The sequence below is a fragment of the Ovis aries genome, chromosome 6, assembly GCF_016772045.2.
Source record: "Ovis aries strain OAR_USU_Benz2616 breed Rambouillet chromosome 6, ARS-UI_Ramb_v3.0, whole genome shotgun sequence".
Taxonomy (NCBI): domain Eukaryota; kingdom Metazoa; phylum Chordata; class Mammalia; order Artiodactyla; family Bovidae; genus Ovis; species Ovis aries.
In genome coordinates this window covers 65,630,831-65,652,710 of record NC_056059.1, presented here as the reverse complement: position 1 = coordinate 65,652,710, position 21,880 = coordinate 65,630,831, and the positions used below count along the sequence as shown (strand labels likewise).

Sequence of the window (21,880 nt, the reverse complement as noted above, 5' to 3'; positions counted from 1 at the left end):
GGGACTCTCAAGAGCCTTCTCCAGAACCATGATTTGAAAGCATCTGTTCTTCGGCTCTCAGCCTTCTTTACGTTTCAGCTCTCACATCTGTTCATTACTACTGAAAAAACCATAGCTTTGACTGCATGGACCTTTGTCAGCAAAGTGATGTCTTTGAATTTTAATACCCTGTCTAGGTTTGTCATAGCTTTTCTTCCAATGAGCAAACATCTTTTAATTTCATGGCTGCATTTACTGTCAGCAGTGAATTTGGAGCACAGGATAATAAAATCTGTTGCTGTTCCCACTTTTTCCTCTATTTGGTGCATTAAAAACATATTAGAAACAGGCAATTGTAGATGTGTTGTTTCAGCAGCACACTGAGTAAAGAAAGATATGACACCTTTCAATCATCTGCTAATATTTGATGGTCCCGACAGTGTCTTTTCTAGGATCCGACAGTGTCTTTTCTCCTTTTCTCCTGGTCTTGTTTTTTTGTTGACTGTATAGATCTTTTCCATCTTTGGCTGCAAAGAATATAATCAATCTGATTTCAGTGTTGACCATCTGGTGATGTCCACGTGTAGAGTCTTTTCTTGTGTTGTTGGAAGAGGGTGTTTGCTATGACCAGTGCATTTCTTGGCAAAACTCTATTAGTTTTTGCCCTGCTTCATTCCTATTCCAAGGCCAAATTTGCCTGTTACTCCAGGTGTTTCTTGACTTCCTACTTTTGCATTCCAGTCCCCTATAATGAAAAGGACATCTTTTTTGAGTGTTAGTTCTAAAAGGTCTTATAGGTCTTCATAGGACCGTTCAACTTCAGCTTCTTCAGTGTTACTGGTTCGGGCATAGACTTGGATTACTGTGATATTGAATGGTTTGCCTTGGAAATGAACAGAGATCATTCTGTCGCTCAGATCATGAACTCCTTATTGCCAAATTCAGACTTCAATTGAAGAAAGTAGGGAAAACCACTAGACCATTCAGGTATGACCTAAATCAAATCCCTTATGATTATACAGTGGAAGTGAGAAATAGATTTAGGGGACTATATCTGATAGAGTGCCTGAAGAACTATGGACTGAGGTTTGTGACATTGTATAGGAGACAGGGATCAAGACCATCCCCATGGAAAACAAATGCAAAAAAGCAAAGTGGCTGTCTGGGGAGGCCTTACAAATAGCTGTGAAAAGGAGAGAAGTGAAAAGCAAAGGAGAAAAGGAAATATATATACATCTGAATGCAGAGTTCCAAAGAATAGCAAGGAGAGATAAAAAGCCTTCCTCAGCAATCAATGCAAAGAAATAGAGGAAAAGAACAGAATGGGAAAGACTAGAGATCTCTTCAAGAAAATTAGAGATACCAAGGGAACATTTCATGCAAAGATGGACTCGATAAAGGACAGAAATGGTCTGGCCCTAACAGAAGCAGAAGATATTAAGAAGAGGTGGCAAGAATACATGGAAGAACTGTACAAAAAAGATCTTCATGACCCAGATAATCACAATGGTGTGATCACTCACCTAGAGTTAGACATCCTGGAATGTGGAGTCAAGTGGGCCTTAGAAAGCATCACTATGAACAAAGCTAGTGGAGGTGATGGAATTCCAGTGGAGCTATTTCGAATCCTGAAAGATGATGCTGTGAAAGTGCTGCACTCAATATGCCAGCAAATTTGGAAAACTCAGCAGTGGCCACAGGACTGGAAAAGGTCAGTTTTTATTCCCATCCCAAAGAAAGGCAATGCCAAAGAATGCTCAAACTACTGCACAATTGCACTCATCTCACACACTAGTAAAGTAATGCTCAAAATTTTCCAAGCCAGGCTTCAGCAATATGCGAACCGTGAACTTCCAGATGTTCAAGCTGGTTTTAGAAAAAGCAGAGGAACCAGAGATCAAATTGCCAACATCCACTGGATCATGGAAAAAGCAAGAGAGTTCCAGAAAAAACATCCATTTCTGCTTTATTGACTATGCCAAAGCCTTTGACTGTGTGGATCACAATAAACTGTGGAAAATTCTGAAAGAGATGGGAATACCAGACCACCTGACCTGCCTCTTGAGAAACCTATATATGGGTTAGGAAGCAACAGTTAGAACTGGACATGGAACAACAGACTGGTTCCAAATAGGAAAAGGAGTATGTCAAGGCTGTATATTGTCACCCTGCTTGTTTAACTTATATGCAGAGTACATCATGAGAAACACTGGGCTGGAAGAAGCACAAATTGGAATCACGACTGCCAGGAGACATATTAATAACTTCAGATATGCAGATGACACCACCCTTATGGCAGAAAGTGAAGAGGAGCTAAAAAGCCTCTTGATGAAAGTGAAAGAGGAGAGCGAAAAAGTTGGCTTAAAGCTCAACATTCAGAAAACGAAGATCATGGCATCTGGTCCCATCACTTCATGAGAAATAGATGGGAAATAGTGGAAGCAGTGTCAGACTTTATTTTTTGGGCTCCAAAATTGCTGCAGATGATGACTGCAGCCATGAAATTAAAAGACGCTTACTCCTTGGAAGGAAACTTGTGACCAACCTAGATAGCATATTCAAAAGCAGAGACGTTACTTTACCAACAAAGGTCCGTCTAGTTAAGGCTATGGTTTTTCCTGTGGTCATGTATGGATGTGAGAATTAGACTGTGAAGAAAGCTGAGTGCTGAAGAATTTGATGGTTTTGAACTGTGGTGTTGAAGACTCTTGAGAGTCCCTTGGACTGCAAGGATATCCAACCAGTCCATTCTAAAGGAGGTCAATCCTGGGTGTTCATTGGAAGGACTGATGCTAAAGCTGAAACTCTGATACTTTGGCCACCTCATGCGAAGAGTTGACTCATTGGAAAAGATTCTGATGCTGGGAGGGATTAGGGGCAGGAGGAGAAGGGAACAACAGAGGATGAGATGGCTGGATGGCATCACCGACTCGATGGACATGGTTTTGAGTGAACTCCGGGAGTTGATGATGAACAGGGAGGCCTGGCGTGCTGCAGTTCATGGCTCACAAAAAGTCAGACACGACTGAGAGACTGAACTGAACTGAACTGCACTGAATATTACAGAGAGAAAATGACAGAATTCATATTCAGATCAAAGTCTTTAAACTTCATATAGCCCTAGTCAACTGAAACTCAAAATTTTGGGTAAAAAGTCCTGTGTAAATTGCTTATCTTTAGCTGTTAAGAGTCTATGAGACTAGTAAGAAGACTCCTTGATTCCCCTCATAAAATCACAGAAAAATTGGTCAAAAGAACCAGATGAATGGAGGTAAGAATATCAGTTTTATTTCTGACCAGTCTAGATTAAAAATTTGGCTTGCCTGTGGTCACGGTCAGCCTTCCTATACTTTCCCCAAGGCATATTGGGTTCTGCTGATAGACACACATTCTTCTGGTCACATTTTCATGTGTGTGGAACTCCAATAGTATAATCAAAAAAGAGACATTTTCAACTCTGTATCTGGATGACAAGTTCATGCCTGATGCCTCTTGCTCCACAGGAAGCAAGAACACAGGACATATCTCTCCTACGGCAGCTGGATCTTAAACCAAACGTTGTGGCAGAGCTGAATACGTTCAGTTCCTTCTCCTAATCCCACTTATCACAATTCTCTTTCAGGGAGGCATGGCTGTGTAGGAAATGGGGCTGGAAGTGTTATTTCAATATTGTTCCCAGGAAACTGTGGGGAACAGGGAGGAGTAAGAGTTCTCTGTAATACTAGATCAAACTTCTACAGGGTGGCAGTTCCTTTTGCCTCCTCAGCATAATAGAATATGATAATTCTGAAACCATTAGATTTGTTCTTGATTGTCCTTTGACAGTTGGGTTTATGTGAGTCTCAGAAGTGATTTTGATGTGCAGACTCAACTCCTCAAAGGCATACTTGCTTGGATAGAGCTTCCATGAACACTGTGATTGCTTGATAAACATTAAGGAGAGGAGCTGTTAGATGCCAGAAATTTGGGAAGCTGAACATTGGTGGCTGCTTGCTGCTCAGCAAGTTTGATTCCCACAAATTGCCAAGCCTATTTGTGCCTGGGCAAAAATGTGAAGAGGCAGAGGCAAGCAGGTTCTTGAGTGATAGATTTCCAGAAAGTCAATAAATCAACAAGCAGATTGACTTTGGCAAATCCACAGAGAAGGACTGGACCAGAGAATAAAATGAGGTCTTGGGAGAAGAGATGACAAGTAGCGCAGTAGAAAGCTGATTCTGATTTTCCAAGAGTTCCAGAATTACTAAGGTTTTGCCCAGGCACACAGTAGAGCAGTGATTGAAGAAAGTGATTTTAAGAGTTTAACGGATGAATTTGAAGGAAATGGTGTTCTTTCATGAGGCGTGATGTGGGCGGAAGGACAGAGTGTCATGATCCAGTTATATGATCTTGGCACCTGACGTGAGGCACAAGATGTCACATTTCAGCAGGTTCAGTGAAGACAGAGATGAGGCCTATTGACTCTTGGAATAGGTAATACGTACATCGCCATCATGAGAATAACGAATGAGGAATGGAAACACATTTAAAGACATTTATCAGTGGTCTGATAAACTGATGAAGTATATATTTAGAAAGAGCTATAAGAACTTTACAATTGAACTGCCATCCTAACTAACCTAGTTGATTTCAAAGTAATGCAGAAAAATATAAGTAAATTATAAACAAGGCAGAAAATGTGTGCTTCTTAAATTGTAATGCATTTTCTTCCAATCATGCTCTGACAGTGCTGAGCCTAACATGGTCCTGATTATTTGAAGGCTCTTGTGCCCAGAAGGATCTTTGGCAATGAGGATCAGGAATCCTATGCGTTTAAATACGCTATCCTGCACTAAGTGCTAAAGTGAACACTTCGTACACATGAAAAACCCTTCTCTTGTTTTCTTTAATTTAATAATAACTTTGATTTAAAGAGAAATTTGAGACTCCATTTAACAAAAGTTATTTGCGGTTAAAAGTTCTACTGGGGGGAAAATGGAGCATCGCCTGACCCCAAAGGATATATTATCTCTTCAGTGAGCTCACAAAGAGAGGGACAACTGCTGTTTAAGGCACCATTTAGTAAAACAATCTGTTGGAGTATTTTTAAAGCATGATGAATGTTTAATTTAAAAAAATATTGTCCAGGGCATTGAAATGCCAGGACTCAATGGATTGCTATTCATTCCTCCATGTTTATACCATAAGAAGCAAACAGTTGCAAATATAAGGATTATTCAGGTTAACAGAATAGTGGCAAAAAAGAAAACAAGAAATTGGGATTGAAGATATTTAATATAAATTGCCAGCACTGATATGACTCACCAGGCAAATGAGAAAGCAAAGTGTTGGCGTGGGTGGAGGGTGCCTTGGAAGGGAGTAGACTAGGATATTTTTATCAGAATGTGCATATTAAGAGTCTACTTAGTTCATAGCTGCCTGTATGGTGTGTATAAAGTGAATTAGTGTGTTTAATTATATACAGACATCCTCCAAAGAAATTTTGGAATCTGAGATACAAATAGTGCCAGGTCTGACATAGATGGGTCAAGACTAGATGACAGATTCGAATCTGAAATAAGATAATGTGCACATAAGTATAGGCTGACTCCTAGAGTGAGAGAAATTACAAGATAAGACCAAGTGTTTTGATTCTTGAGATCAAAGCTGAATTCAAGAGGAACCACGGAGAACAGCTGAAGTTCCACTTGTTGGCTGCTTTGCATTCTTCCAAACAAACAGTTTTGATGATCTTTAAAAGTCACCTAGCTCTCTGGTAGCTCATTTGGTAAAGAATCTGCCTGCAGCACAGGAGACCGTGGTTCAATTCCTGGATCGGGAAGATCTGTTGGTAAAGAGATAGGCTACCCACTCCAGTATTCTTGGGCTTCCCTTGTGGCTCAGCTGGTAGAGAATCTGCCTGCAATTTGAGACCTGGGTCTGATCCCTGGGTTGGGAAGATACCCTGGAGAAGGGAAAGGCTACCCACTCCAGCATTCTGGCCTGGAGAATTCCATGGACTATAGTCCATGGGGTTGCAAAGAGTGGGACATAACTGAGTGACTTTCACTTTCAGCTTATTTGAAAATGCTGAATTTACCAGATGATTTGGGTGTTGTGTTAATCAAAGGTCAAGAACAGAGGTCAGGCATTAGATAAACTTAGGAGTAATTCTCAGGGGAGAGTTGAGAATCATGATATGATGAAAGGAAGTGAAAGGATAACACATTAAAATTCACACATTTCCTCTTTTTTTTTTTTTGCTTTTCTTTCTATAGAAAATATGAGCCAGTTTCTTATTTTTGAAAGCTTTTCTAATTTAGGATTAGACTCTGGAATAACATAGTTCGTGACAATTACTTTCAGCCTCCCAGTCCAGAAATCTTATATCCTTTCCTACACATAACAGAATTTTGGATTATGTAGAATTGTGTAGTGAAGCAAGAGTTTATTTTCAACTATCACAGTGGTTAATGTCCTAGGTTTCAGTTGGACATGAGTTTCTATCCTGGCTTTGCTCTTTATCTGCTGTGTAACCTTGGGCAAGTAACGCATTTTTCCAAATGTCAGCTTCGGCATTTGGAGTAATACCTAGCTCCTAATGTTTTATGAGAGAAGATAAGATAATACATGCAAAACACATAGCAGAGCCCTGGCATGTAGTATATACTTGGTAAAAGCTGTTTTTCATTCATTCATTTATTCATACATGTATTTATTTTTAATAAGTCTTCATTGCGTGTGAAGTATGTGTCAGCAATTGTTCTAATCCTATGGAATATTATCAGTGCCCCTAAGTTTACATCTTTGTGAATACAGCAGGAAGAAATACACATAGTGAAGAATATTATGTAGTACGACAATAAGTGATAAATACTATGGAGAAAATAAAAATAAACAAAGTAGAGCAGGGAATTTAGTGGGTGGCAAGACAAAGAGACACAGATGAGACATTCAGATGGGATCACATTCTAACATGTATACTATCATGTGAATTGAATCGGTCTATGTCTGAAGGATGCAGCATGCTTGGGCTGGTGCCTGGTGGCATAATGCATGTAAAATTAAAAGATTTCCTGCTAAGTGGGGGCATGGGTTCAGTCACTGGGTCAGGAAGATCCTCTGGAGAAGAAAATAACAGTCCACTCCAGTGTTCTTGCCTGGGAAATCCCATGGGCAGAGGAACCAAGTGGGCTACAGTCCATGGGGTCGCAAAAGACTCACACATAACATAGCGACTAACCAACAACAAAATAAGGTCATCAATAATGGCCTTATTGAGATGTTGCTGTTTCCATTAGTACTGAAAGAAGGTTGAGGGAGTCACCTATTGGATGTCTGGGAAAAGAACATTCTTCAGTGGGGAGGGGTGCAGTCAGTTCAATGGCTTTAAGGTGGAAGTATGTCTAAAACAAGGAGGCCAAGCTGATAGAAGATGATGAAGTTAGGTATGTAATGAGAGGATGGCTGACATCACTTACATCATTTTGTTGGCCATTATAGGAGCTTTGGTTTTTCTCTGAATGAAGTGGGTCATTGTTTCAGAGTTTGAAATAGTGGTATGGTATGACCCATTTTCTCATGTTGTATAAGACTGACTCTGAGTGATATAATGAAAATAGACTGAGGAGAATGATGGAAGCTGGTAGACTATTGTTATCCAGGTGAGGGATGACAATGTCTTGGACCAAGGTGGAAGGGGTAGAGATTTTGAAAGATGGCAGGATTGAAAATCTGTAACAGAACCAAAAGGTTTCCTGATGGATTGGATGTGGGTATGAAAGAGAAAGGCAGCTCAATTCAGTCGTACAGTAGTGTCCAACTGTTTGTGACCCCATGCACTGCAGTGCACCAGGCCTCCCAGTCCATTGCCAACTCATGGAGTTTACCCAAACTCATGTCCATTGAGTCAGTGATGCCATCCAACCATCTCATCCTCTGTCATGCCCTTCTCCTCCTGCCTTCAATCTTTCCCAGCATCAGTGTCTTTTTAAATGAATCAGTTCTTCACATCAGGTGGCCAAAGTATTGAAGTTTCAGCTTCAACATCAGTTCTCCTAGAGAATATTCAGGACTGATTTCTTTAGGATGGACTGGTTGGATCTCCATGCAGTCCAAGGGACTCTCAAGAGTCTTCTCCAACATCACAGTTCAAAAGCATCAATTCTTCAGTGCTCAGCTTTCTTTAGAGTTTGACTCTCACATCTATACATGACTACTGGAAAAACCGCAGCCTTGACTAGATGGACCTTTGTTGGTAAAGTAATGTCTCTGCTTTTCAATATGCTGTCTACGTTGGTCATAACTTTTCTTCCAAAGAGCAAGGTTCTCTTAATATCATGGCTAGAGTCATCATCTGCAGTGATTTTGGAGCCTAAAAAAATGAAGTCTGTCATGGTTTCCAATGTTTCCCCATCTATTTGCCATAAAGTGATGGGACCAAATGCCATGATCTTAGTTTTCTGAATGTTGAGTTTTAAGCCAACTTTTTCACTCTCTTCTTTCCCTGTCATCAAGAGGCTCTTTAGTTCTTCTTCACTTTCTGCCATAAGGGTGGTGTCATCTGCATATCTGAGGTTATTGATATTTCTTCCAGCAATCTTGATTCCAGCTTGTGCTTTATCCAGCCCAGCGTTTCTCATGATGTACTCTGCATATAGGTTAAATAAGCATGGTCACAATATACAGCCTTGACATAGTCTTTTCTCGATTTGGAACCAGTCTCTTGTTCCATGTCCAGTTCTAACTGTTGCTCCCTGACCTGCATACAGATTTCTCAAGAGGCAGGTCAGGTGATCTGGTATTCTAGTCTCTTTAAGAATTTTCTACAGTTTGTTGTGATCTACACAGTCAAAGGGTTTGGCCTAGTCAATAAAGCAAAAGTAGATGTTTTTCTGGAACTTTCTTGCTTTTTTGATGATCCAACTGATGTCAGCAATTTGATCTCTGATTTCTCTGCCTTTTCTAAAACCAACTTGATCATCTGGAGCTTTATGGTTCATGTACTGTTGAAGCCTGGCTTGGAGAATTTTAAGCATTACTTTACCAGCATGTCAGATGAGTGCAACTGTGTAGTAGTTTGAACATTCATTGGCATTTCCTTTCCTTGGGATTGGAATGAAAACCGACCTTGTCCAGTCCCGAGGCCACTGCTGAGGTTTCCAAACTTGCTGTCATATTGAGTGCAGCACTTTCACAGCATCATCTTTTGGATTTGAAATAGCTTGCCTGGAATTCCATCGCCTCTACTAGCTTTGTCCATAGTGATGCTTTCTAAGGCCCACTTGACTTCACATTCCAGGATGTCTGGCTCTAGGTGAGTGATCACACCATCATGATTATCTGGGTCATGAAGATCTTTTTTGTATAGTTCTTCTGTGTATTCTTGCTATGTCTTCTTAACATCTTCTATTCCTGTTAAGTGCAAACCATTTCTATCCTTTATTGGGCCTATCTTTGCAGGAAATGTTCCTTCGGTATCTCTAATTTCTTGAAGAGGGCTCTAGTCTTTCCCATTCTGTTTTCCTCTATTTCTTTGCACTGATCACTGAGGAAGGCTTTCTTATCTCTCTTTGCTATTCTTTGGAACTCTGCATTCAAATGGGTATATCTTTCCTTTCTCCTTTGCTTTTTTCTTCTCTTGTTTTCACAGCTATTTGTAAGGCCTCCTCAGACAGCCACTTTGCTTTTTTGCCTTTCTATTTCTTGGGGATGATCTTGAAACCTGTCTCCTGTGCAATGTCACAGACCTCTGTCCATAGTTCTTCAGGCAGTCTGTCTTTCAGATCTAACCCCTTGAATCTATTTCTCACTTCCACTGTGTAATCATAAGGAATTTGATTTAGGTCATACCTGAATGGTCTAGTGGTTTTCCTTACTTTCATCAATTTAAGTCTGAATTTGGCAATAAGGAGTTCATGATCTGATCCACAATCAGCTCCCAGTCTTGTTTTTGCTGACTGTGTAGAGCTTCTCCACCTTTGGCTGCAAAGAATATAATCAATCTGATTTCAGTGTTGGACATCTGGTGATGTCTTTGGTTGTTAGAAGAGTGTGTTTACTGGTTGTTAGAAGAGTGTGTTTGCTATGACCAATACGTTCTTTTGGCAAAACTCTATTAGCCTCTGTCCTGTTTCATTCTGTTCTCCAGGGCCAAATTTACCTGTTACTCCAGGTATTTCTTGACTTTCTACTTTTATGTTGCAGTGTCCTATAATGAAAAGAACATCTTTTTTGGGTGTTAATTCTAGAAGGTATTATAGGTCTTCATAGAACCATTCAACTTCATCTTCTTCAGCATTCCTGGTTAGGGCATAGACTTGGATTACCGTGATATTGAATGGTTTGCCTTGGCAATGAACAGAGGTCATTCTGTCATTTTTGAGATTGCACCCAAGTACTGCATTTCAGACTCTTTTGTTGACTCTGATGGCTACTCCATTTCTTCTCCTAAGGGATTCTTGCCCACAGTAGTAGATATAATGGTCATCTGAGTTAAATTCACCCATTCCAGAAAAAAAAGAAAGAAAAATGTCAAATATAATTACAAGGTTTTACCCAAAGCATCAGCAAGGATTTCGTTAAGTATTTAGATGGTTGGATGGCATGACCAACTCAATGGACATGAGTTTGAGCAAACTCTAGGATATAGTGAAAGACAAGGAAGCCTAAAGGGCTCAAGTCCATGAGGTTGCAAAGAGTCGCAAACAGACACCTTAGTGACTGAATAGCAATTATCATTTTACAATTTATGGCTTTTTGTTTTTTACACTTAAAAAAGACAGTGAACTCACTTATAAGTGTTTGTAACCTGCACAAAGAATTTGTAAGTCTCCATAGCACTGCAAAAATGACACGTACCCAGTTGGTGCTAAATAAATGGTTTTTGAACCTTTGAGGGGTAAGGGGACAGTTCTACTGGTCAGAGAAAACAATCAGGCATGAAAAGATAATATTACCTTTCAGAGACTATCTTTTACTTTACAGCCTGGTCTCGGTCTGGCCTTCCTCTTCGCTCCCCATTAAATTATCTGATCCAGGCACTCTGCTCCAGGCATTCTCCAAGATCAATATGGTTCACCACAGCCTTCTTGATTGCAGAAAATTGTCCCTCTTCTTATGCAGCCTTAGTAATACTTGGCTTTATTGTTCTCTGGCCATACAGAAACAGGTGCTGTACAGTCAATGGACATGGACAAAATTGCCTCATTAAATAAGTCTAAAAAGTCTGTCTAAAATTTTCCTTTCCTGGGCTCAATTCTTCTGAACCCGCAAAGAGGGTCTTGGTTCTTCTTTTTATGTGGTGATATATTCTTTAAAGGTAAAGAGGACTGCCACAATACTTTCTGGAAATAATATATTTCATTTCTGTATCAGATTTATATTCATGTGAACATTTACAGATTGGTGTTATAAAAACTTTCACACTGAGAAAAGAAGCAAACATTATTATTTCTGGAAGGACCAAAGGAAAAATAAATTACATAGCTTACTTAGTATTTCTGTTTTTTTTTTCTTTTTTAATCATAATCACTAATATAAGCAAACTACTGAGACCCAACAGTTGTAAATAAAGTTCAGAAACGTAGTGTCAGCTCCTTACAAATGGGAGAACTGGGTGAACCGAGTATCAGGGCACTTTTTAATATGTTGCTTTAGCTATATCTGTCTCTGTGAATCTAAACTGGATGTGTTTTTCTTGCATGAGGTATAAAAGCTCATTTATCAATGATTCTCTGCCCTTAGAGCAAAAGGCTGAGAGTCCCATGTTGTGAGCTCAATGAAGGCAAACATGGGGTGAATTTTTCTGATCTATGAGCTGGGGTTATATTCATATCACAGCTGCCTTTTAAAACCTCCTGGAGAGCTGCAGCCACAGTTTAAAAGTCTACCAGGAATGGCAGCAACAAGAAAGGGTAGACAAGAGTAGGAATCATTTTCTGGTAAAACCCCAAATGTATCAAGCTGCAAGTTTATATCACAAATACTTTTATTGGAAATGGTGCTGGAAACTGAATTTAGGACAATGGCGAAAATTAACTACTCATAACAGTGTATGAGACCAGAGAAGGAAAAAAAGATAAAATTTAAATGCAAATCAAAAATGAAATGAAGCAAAGTGAATATTTACATGAAATATTTTATGAAAGAGATATGATCAAAGCTGAGAAATAAAAAGTATGTGTGCCCATGCGAAGTTGCTTCAGTCATATCCAACTCTGCAACCCTATGAACAGTAGCCTGCCAGGCTCCTTTGTACATGTAATTCTCCAGGTGAGAATACTGGAGTGGGTTGCCATTTCCCCCTCCAGGGGATCATTCCAATCCAGGGATCAAACTTCCATTGGAGGCAGATTCTTTACTGCTGAGTCACGGGGAAAGCCCAATCAAAGGTATACTATAGATTAATAAAAAGTAGATTTAATTTTTAATTTCAAATATGGTCTGTAATTACTGTCCTTGAAAGTTCAGTTTTTCATGCATTAGTCTTGCAAATATATATATATATATGTATATATATATATATATATCTTTTCAAATATTATGACTTTAAAAATTTTGACTGTAAAATTTTTTCTCATATCTCTACTTCTTTAGTAGTAAATGTCTAAAATAAAAAAAAATTAATGTTCTGAAAAATATGTAAACATAGTTAGGATTCAGGGAAAGATCTAAAACAAAGTAAAACAATGTTTTGATTCACAAGAGAATTTGCATTAAATTGAGTGCTTTCTGAAGATGTAGGTGTAGCAGTCAAAACAGTTTTGAAAGACCACCAGAGACTTCTATCATCAATGTAATTTCATAGTTATCATTTTTTGTTCAACCTTTCATTTATGTCCTCATCCAGTGAATCTTTTTTGTTAAGCTCTTTCTGCTACATTTCTGTCCTCACTTTGAAGTCTAAAACCTATGCTGTAGTCTTAGAATTTCTCCCTAATTAGAAGTCTAGATCTCCTATAATTGCATCAAAGGGACCTATCATAAGAGTTAATAATCATTACATTTATGTATTTATTTACTTGTTTACTTGTAACCGTAAGACCATGAGAAATGAGTTGAAACCATGAGAAATGAGTTCAAATGATAGAAAGGAAAGATTCCGAGTGTGAAATAAAGCAATTTAAAAATTTTTATTTATTTTGAAATTAATTTATTTTAATTGGAGGCCAATTACTTTACAATATTGTAGTGGTTTTTACCCTATATTGACATGAATCAACCATGGGTGTACATGTGTTCCCCATCCTGAACCCTCCTCCCACCTCCCTCCCCATCCCATCCCTCTGGGTCATATTAGTGCACCAGCCCCGAGTACCCTGTCTCATGCATCAAACCTGGACTGGTGATCTGTTTCATATATGATAATATACATGCTTCAATGGTATGCTCTCACATCATCCCACCCTCACCTTCTCCCACAGAGTCCAAAAGACTGTTCAATACATCTGTGTCTCTTTTGCTGTCTCCCATATAGGGTTATCACTACCATCTTTCTACATTCCATATATATGCATTAGAATACTGTACTGGTGTTTTTCTTTCTGGCTTACTTCACTCTGTATAATAGGCTCCAGTTTCATTCACCTCATTAGAACTGATTCAAATGTATTCTTTTTAATGGCTGAGTAATACTCCATTGTGTATATGTACCACAGCTTTCTTATCCGTTCAACTGCTGATGGACATCTAGGTTGCTTCCATGTCCTGGCTATTATAAACAGTGCTACCATGAACATTGGGGTACACGTGTCTCTTTCAAGTCTGGTTTCCTTGGTGTGTATGCCCAGCAGTGAGATTGCTGGGTCATATGGCAGTTCTAGTTACAGTTTTTTAAGGAATCTCCACACTGTTCTCCATAGTGGTTGTACTAGTTTGCATTCCCACCAACAGTGTAAGAGGGTTCCCTTTCTCCACACCCTCTCCAGCATTTATTGTTTGTAGATTTTTTGATAGGAGCCATTCTGACCAGCGTGAGATGGTACCTCATTGTGGCTTTGATTTGCATTTCTCTGATAATGAGTGATTTGAGCATCTTTTCATGTGTTTGTTAGCCATCGGTATGTCTTCTTTGGAGAAATGTCTGTTTAGTTTTTTGGCCCATTTTTTATTTGGGTCTTTTATTTTTCTGTAATTGAGCTGCAGGAGTTGCTTGTATATTTTTGAGATTAATTCTTTGTCAGTTGCTTCATTTTTTATTATCTTCTTCCATTCTGAAGGCTGTCTTTTCACTTTGTTTATAGTTTCCTTCATTGTGCAGAAGCTTTTAAGTTTAATTAGGTCCCATTTGTTTATTTTTGCTTTTATTTCCATTACTCTGGGAGGTGGGTCATAGACGATCCTGCTGTGATTTACGTTAGAGAGTGTTTTGCCTATATTTTCCTCTAGGAGTTTTATAGTGTCTGGTCTTAGGTTTAGATCTTTAATGCATTTTGAATTTATTTTTGTGTATAGTGTTAGAAAGTGATCTAGTTTCATTCTTTTACAAGTGGTTGACCAGTTTTCCCAGCACCACTTGTTAAAGAGGTTGTCTTTTCTCCATTGTATATTCTTGCCTCCTTTGTCAAAGATAACATGTCCATAGGTGTGTGGATTTATCTCTGGGTTTTCTATTTGGTTCCACTGATCTATATTTCTGTCTTTGTGCCAGTACAGTACTGTCTTGATTACTGTAGCTTTGTAGTATAGCCTGAAGTCAGGCAGGTTGATTCTCCCAGTTCAATTCTTCATTTTCAAGATTGCTTTGGCTGTTTGAGGATTTTTGTACTTCCATACACATTGTGAAATTATTTGTTCTAGTTCTGTGAAAAATACTGTTGCTGGCTTGATTGGGATTACACTGAATCTATAGATTGCTTTGGGTAGTATACTTATTTTCACTATATTGATTCTTCCAATCCATGAACATGGTATATTTCTCCATCTGTTTGTATCATCTGATTTCTTTCATCAGTGTTTTATAGTTTTCTAAATATAGATCTTTTATTTCTTTAGGTACATTTATTCCTAAGTATTTTATTCTTTTGGTTGCAATGGTGAGTGGAATTGTTTCCTTAATTTCTCTTCTTGTTTTCTCATTGTTAGTGTATAGGAATGCAAGGGATTTCTGTGTGTTAATTTTATAACCTGAAACTTTATTCATTGATTAGCTCTAGTAATTTTCTGCTAGAGTCTTTAGGGTTTTCTGTGTAGAGGATTATGTCATTCGCAAAGAGTGAGAGTTTTACTTCTTCCTTTCCAATCTGGATTCTTTTTATTTATTTTTCTTCTCTGATTGCTGTGGCCAAAACTTCCAAAACTATGTTGAATAGTAGTGGTGGGAGTGGGCACCCTGTCTTGTTCCTGACTTTAGGGGACATGCTTTCTATTTTTCACCATTAAGGACAATGTTTGCTGTGTGTTTGTCATATATAGCTTTTGTTATGTTGAGGTATGTTCCTTCTATTCCTGCTTCTGGAGGGTTTTTATCATAAATGAATGTTGAATTTTGTCAAAGGCTTTCTCTGCATCTATTGAGATAATCATATGGTTTTTATCTTTCAATTAGTTAATGTGATGTATTACATTGTTTGATTTGTGGATATTAAAGGATCCTTGCATTTGGGATAAAGCCCACTTGGTCATGATGTATGATCTTTTTAATATGTTGTTGTATTGTGTTTGCTAGAATTTTGTTAGGGATTTTTGCATCTATGTTCATCAGTGATATTGGCCTGCAGTTTTCTCTTTTTGTGTCATCTTTGTCTGGTTTTGGTATTAGGGTGATGGTGGCCTCATAGAATGAGTTTGGAAGTTTACCTTCCTCTGCAATTTTCTGGAAGAGTTTGAGTAGGATAGGTGTTAGTTCTTCTCGAAATTTTTGGTAGAATTCAGCTGTGAAGCAAGTAACTGTAAGACCATGAGAAGTGAGTTGAAACTATGGGGAATGAGTGGAAATGATAGAAGTGAAAAATTTTGAGTGCAAAATAAAGCAATTTGAAATTTTTTAAAAGTTTAGAAAGGAACATATACTATAAGTAAAAGGATAGCTCATGAAGCCTTCCCCAGCTTCCCAGTTTTGACTCACTGATCTTCATACCATCAGCTACCTTCTACCTCCTGACACCACAACTAAGTGTATTTGATTATTTTTATTGTTTATACATGCTTCATACACAATCATTTCTTTACCTGTTTGTTTCCTCTCTAAGACCATGATGATTACATACTATGTCCTTTATGTCTTTTATCTATGCGTTGTTACAATATGCAGTGTAACAATCAACTCAATGACAGTTTTTTTGAAGGAAGAGAAACAGGAAGAAAGGAGGAAAGAAAGAAAATTTATTTATCAATCTCTCAGTATCTTTTTACATGTAGCCTTCTTCAGAAGTTATACTCCAATAAAAGTTAATTTTAGAAAGGTTCCAGATTTAAGAAAGAATGACATAAGGCTTTTGATTTACATATGGGGCAGTTCAACACTAAAATTTACATATTAGTGTACATACACACATATACAGAAATATATACATGTATCACACACATACATATATACACACACCAACATATTTATGTATATATGTATATGTATGTAAGTAAGTGTTAGTTGCTCAGTCGTGCGTGACTCTTTGCGAACCCATGGACTGCAGCCCACCAGGCTCCTCTGTCTGTGAGATTTTCCAGGTAAGGATACTGGAATGGGCCACTTCCTTCTCTAGGTGATTTTCCCAACCCAGGAATTGAACTTGGGTCTCCTGCACTGCAGGCAGATTCTTTACCGACTGAGCTACAAGGGAAGCCATATACACACACACACACACACACACACACACACACACACACATACCCAAACCATACACATATGTATATATAAATATAGGTATGTATACATACTAATATGAAACATATATTCTATCATATATATGATACAATAAAAAGTTGAAATGACTTTATATTTTGTAAAAGTAGCACTGACTGTTTAACTGGTAGTTTTCCTTAAAATTTTTTATACATTATTATATTTCCTCAAATATGTAACTTGAGACTGGTACATGACAAGTGTGTAATAAATGCTTATAAGATGTGATTCTACTGGCACTACTCAAGATACCAAAAAATATTAAATTAAATTGAAAATTGTTTCATTGGTTTTTGAATGGCATTTTATTTTTGGAATGGTTGTTAGCATGGAATTTTTAAGCCAGAAAAAAATGTCTGAGTATAATTCTCTCTCTAAGTAGCTGTTGAATTTAGATGAGGTAAAATGAATATAATTATGCACAGTTCACAGGGTGATCATGAAAATGTATATAAAAATTTAACCCAGTCCATTCATATAGTAAATGCTTAATAGGTGATAAGTTCCTTTTATTATCATACAATGGGAATTCAAGTGATAGGACGAGTACTTAGGGTTGCTATATAAGTTTCTAAAAGTTCCTAATTACATGTTAGGTGTAGAGTAATCATAACATTTTCCAAAGCACGCAATGTCAGGAAACAGCATCCCAGTGATGGGTGATGAAGTTAATTACTTTAGGAGATTTCTTTTTTTCCTGTTATACTAATGTAGACCAAATTTATTTTTAAGAAGCAATTGATACTATCATCAAATTAGAATATCAATAAGCTCCATTTTATAAGTACAGAGTTTCTTTCTGAAGCTGATCCAAGAGATTCACCGTGGCTCAACTGGGTAAAGAATCTGCCTGCAATGTGGGAGACCTGGGTTAGATCCCTGGGTTGGGAAGATCCCCTGGAGAAGGGAAAGGCTATTCACTCCAGTATTCTGACCTAGAGAATTCCATGGGCTGTATAGCCCATGGGGTCGCAACTGAGTGACTTTCACTTTCTCTTTTCAAGAGATTCAGGGAAAGATAGCAAAAGTTTGTAAAACTACCAACAAGTCTCTTCATGCATTTACGTTTAGGATGTTGTAGATGAAAAATACTGGATTGTTGAATATGAGAACTGAACTCTATTAGAAACAAAAGCAAATGATTTTTATGCTTTTAACATCTAAATCTGAAAACTTGCCTTAATTTCTCCCCATTTAAAATTAATTTAATTCTACAGTCTACCGTTACAATACTTTTCCTATGTGAAATTTATCCGAGGTTATCCATGGGTGTAAAGGTAATACTTTATCTCATATTTGAGTATGGCAGGATTTTTATGGCCTTATCCTTGATCATAATCTTCTGTGATTATCATTTTGTGATGCTTTATGAAGGTCCATGTTATTTATATAGAGCAAACTGTTGGGAGCTGTTGGGTCATTAGTAGAGTGGGAAAACACACAGCAATGTAACAACTCCTCATGCATTAGAAGTTACAATATGATTTGAATGTTTCATTCGATGACATAAAAGCTTCTGGAACCAACAGAAAGACTATTACATACCCCAGCGATGGCAAGGACAACTTTATAGAGAAAGTGTTATTTGAATTTATTTTTTAAGAACAAAGTTTAAATGAGAGGACATTTTATATAGAAGGCTCCCCCAGTGGCTCAGCTGTAAAGAACCCACCTGCCAATGCAGGAGACTCAGGAGACATGAGTTCCATCCCTGGACCAGGAAGATCCCCTAGAGAAGGGAATGGCAACCCACTTCATCATTTTGCCTGGAAAATCCCATGGACAGAGAAGCCTGACAATCCACCTCAAAGTTGCAAATATGTCTGAAATGACTTGGCAACTAAACAACAACAATTTTATGTAAAGAGCAAGTTATCCCCCCATCCCCCAAAAAAACTGAAAGAAGATGACATGAAATTGAGTATGGTTATGGCTGAGATATACCATGTGGGGCAAGATTGGGTCAATTGGAAAGATGACAAAGATCACAAAAGAGCTGATGTGCTGTGCCATGATTTTCAAACATGGTCTTTAGAGAAAGGACAGTCATTGAAGAAAATTTTGATCAGAGAAGAGACATCACATATTTTTTCACTAGTAGTGTCATGGAGGCTATATAGGAGTTGGTGAGACTAGAAGCAGTAAAGCTAGAAGAGGCCATTCTAAATGTCATTGCCAGTGAGGATGGAGAGGGGAGGAAAAGTCAAGAACTGTAGGAAATAGAGTCAGCAGAACCTGGTCAGCAATAAAATGCTGAATATGAGGAAGAAGTTCAGACTAAGACTATAAGCTTGACAGCTGACAAAGTGATGGTGACTTTTACCAAGTCTAGAAACAGAGGAAGCAGATTTTTGAATATTTGAAGCCATGGCCTACATGAGCCTTTGAAATTGTATTTTCAATGTCTGTACTTCTATTTCATTTAAATACTTTCTTGCTACACAGTAGTAAAAAAGAACTGCAAAATTATTCTGCAGAGTAAATGAAAATATCACTGTCCGCAGCAGTGTTCTGTGAGGATGGTGAAAAGGTCATTAAAGAAAAAGCCAACTAGCATACTTTAACTTAAGCACCTTATTTTATAGTAAAGAAAATGAATAGGGAAATTCTTGGAATCCCTTGTATTAGAAATATATATATATATATATATATATATATATATAATATGTATACATATACATGATTTGTAGTCCTTAATGCATTAAGAATACTCCATTTATGTTGGTTTATAAAATAATTCTTTATGTTAAAAAGGTAAAAGTTTATCCTTATTATATGTTGGCTTACATGCATTCTCAGTTGCTTCAGTCATGTCTCTGCAGTCCCAAGGACTGTATCCTGCCAGGCTCCTCTATCCATGGAATTCTCCAGGTGAGAATACTGGAGTGGGTTGTTAGTCCCAATCTTCCTGACCCAGGGATCAAACTTGCATTTCCTGAAGCTCATGCAATGCAGGTGGATTCTAAAAAATCCATTCTGAGTCACTGGGGAGTTCCCATTATATATTGTGCATGAGAATATTTATTTTTTAATATGTATTCAGTTCAATTCAGTTCAGTTCAGTCACTCAGTTGTGTCTCACTCTTTGTGACCCCATGAATTGCAGCACACCAGGCCTCCCTGTCCATCACCAAAATCCCGGAGTTCACTCAGACTCACGTCTATCGAGTCCGTGATGCCATCCAGCCATCTCATCCTCAGTCGTCCCCTTCTCCTCCTGCCCCAAATCCCTCCCAGCATCAAAGTCTTTTCCAATGAGTCAACTCTTCACATGAGGTGGCCAAAGTACTGGAGCTTCAGCTTTAGCATCATTCCTTCCAAAGAAATCCCAGGGTTGATCTCCTTTAGAATGGACTGGTTGGATCTCCTTGCAGTCCAAGGGACTCTCAAGAGTCTTCTCCAACACCACAGTTCAAAAGCATCAATTCTTTGGTGCTCAGCCTTCTTCACAGTCCAACTCTCACATCCATACATGACCACAAGAAAAACCATAGCCTTGACTAGACGGAACTTAGTCAGCAAAGTAATGTCTCTGCTTTTGAATATACTATCTAGATTGGTCATAACAAAATGTAAACTTATATCAGCATAGTTTATAAATTCTCATAACTTAGTTGGTAAGCTGGTTTCTATTAGTTCTTAGAGAACAATTTAGAGAAGGGAGGAAAAGTCAAGAACTGTAGGAAATAGAGTCATTTAGAGTTGGAAATAGAGTCAAATAGGGATGGTGATTAATAATCTCCATGTTTCTAACTAACCCAGGGACACTAGATCTCTAATAACCTGTGCCCAGGCTGCACTTTGACCTCTTAGGGTTCTAGGGAATCTGATGTGCTCTGGATGCCATTCTTAACAACTTGGTATAGGATGGGGCAATAGAATATCCCCATAAGAGAATCTAACATGTAATTCATAAGAGAATCTAACATGTAATAGCAGAAGTGAGAATTTCAAGAATTCTTCGTTTTTTCCCTTGTCAGAGTCCCAAACTGAGCGTGGAGCCATGACTTGATGAAGCATTACCTCGAGAACATAAATTGCTCCTGGTACCACTAACAGCCTCTCTTTGGAAACATTCTCTCCCTTGTCTCTCAGGCAGGGGATGTCTCTGGACTGTACTTAGTAAACCCTGAGTAGCTCTTTGTTAATTGAACCAAACGGTCCCCCTAAATCCATGAGAATCAATGTGCCTTCATTCTCCTCTTCCTTTTTTTGTTTGATTTGCTTTACTAGTGCTTTGGGGAGAGAAGAATGTCTTCAGCTTCCTCACAAAAGTAAGCTGTATCCTAACATATCAAAGGAGGACATTTCAAAGAGAGAGACAAATCTTCTACCTGCCAATGGTTCTAAGGACCAGAACAGTCCCAAATCCTGTTGAAGATAGATAAACTCTCCAGTGATATCAAAATCAGATTGATTTGAAACCCATAATCAGTGACTGTCATGATGGGTTACATTTAGTTTATCCTTTGAGGACTTTGTATCCTGGCCATAAACATGCAGACAACTTAATCTTGTTTAAGTGTGCTAGTGTTAGACTCTCCGTCATGTCTGACTCTTTGTAATCCCATGGACTGTAGCCCTCCAAGCCTCTTTGTCCTTGGAATTCTCCAGGCAAGAAAACTGGAGTGGGTAGCCATACCCTTCTCTAGGGGATCTTCCTGACACGGGGATCGAACCTGGGTCTCCCATATTGCAGGCAGATTTTTTACCATCTGAGCCACCAGGGAAGCCTTTTGATTCTTGTTTGGGATCCCCAGATGGGCTATACTTTTTAAATCAATGCATTTTCATTAGGAAGAAAAATAAAAGATAAAAGACAAATAAAAATAAAAGATATGGGGCAGTCCGAAGATGGCGGAGGAATAGGACGGGGAGACCACTTTCTCCCACACAAATTCATCAAAAGAACATTTCAATGCTGAGTAAACTTCACAAAACAACTTCTGAATGCTGGCAGAGGACATCAGGCATCCAGAAAAGCAGATCATTGTCTTCAAATACAGGTAGGAAAAATATAAAGGATGGAAAAAAGAGAAAAGAGGTAGGGAGGGAGCTCTGTCCCTGGAAGGGAGTCTTAAAAAG

General features: G+C 38.3%; 1 protein-coding gene across 3 annotated transcripts in view; it reads left to right on the top strand.

Annotated features, from left to right (window-relative positions):
* GABRA2 (gamma-aminobutyric acid type A receptor subunit alpha2) overlaps positions 1-21,880 on the top strand; it is a 171,853-nt gene that overhangs the window by 30,946 nt on the left and 119,027 nt on the right. The gene's annotated exons all lie outside the window — the stretch shown is intronic.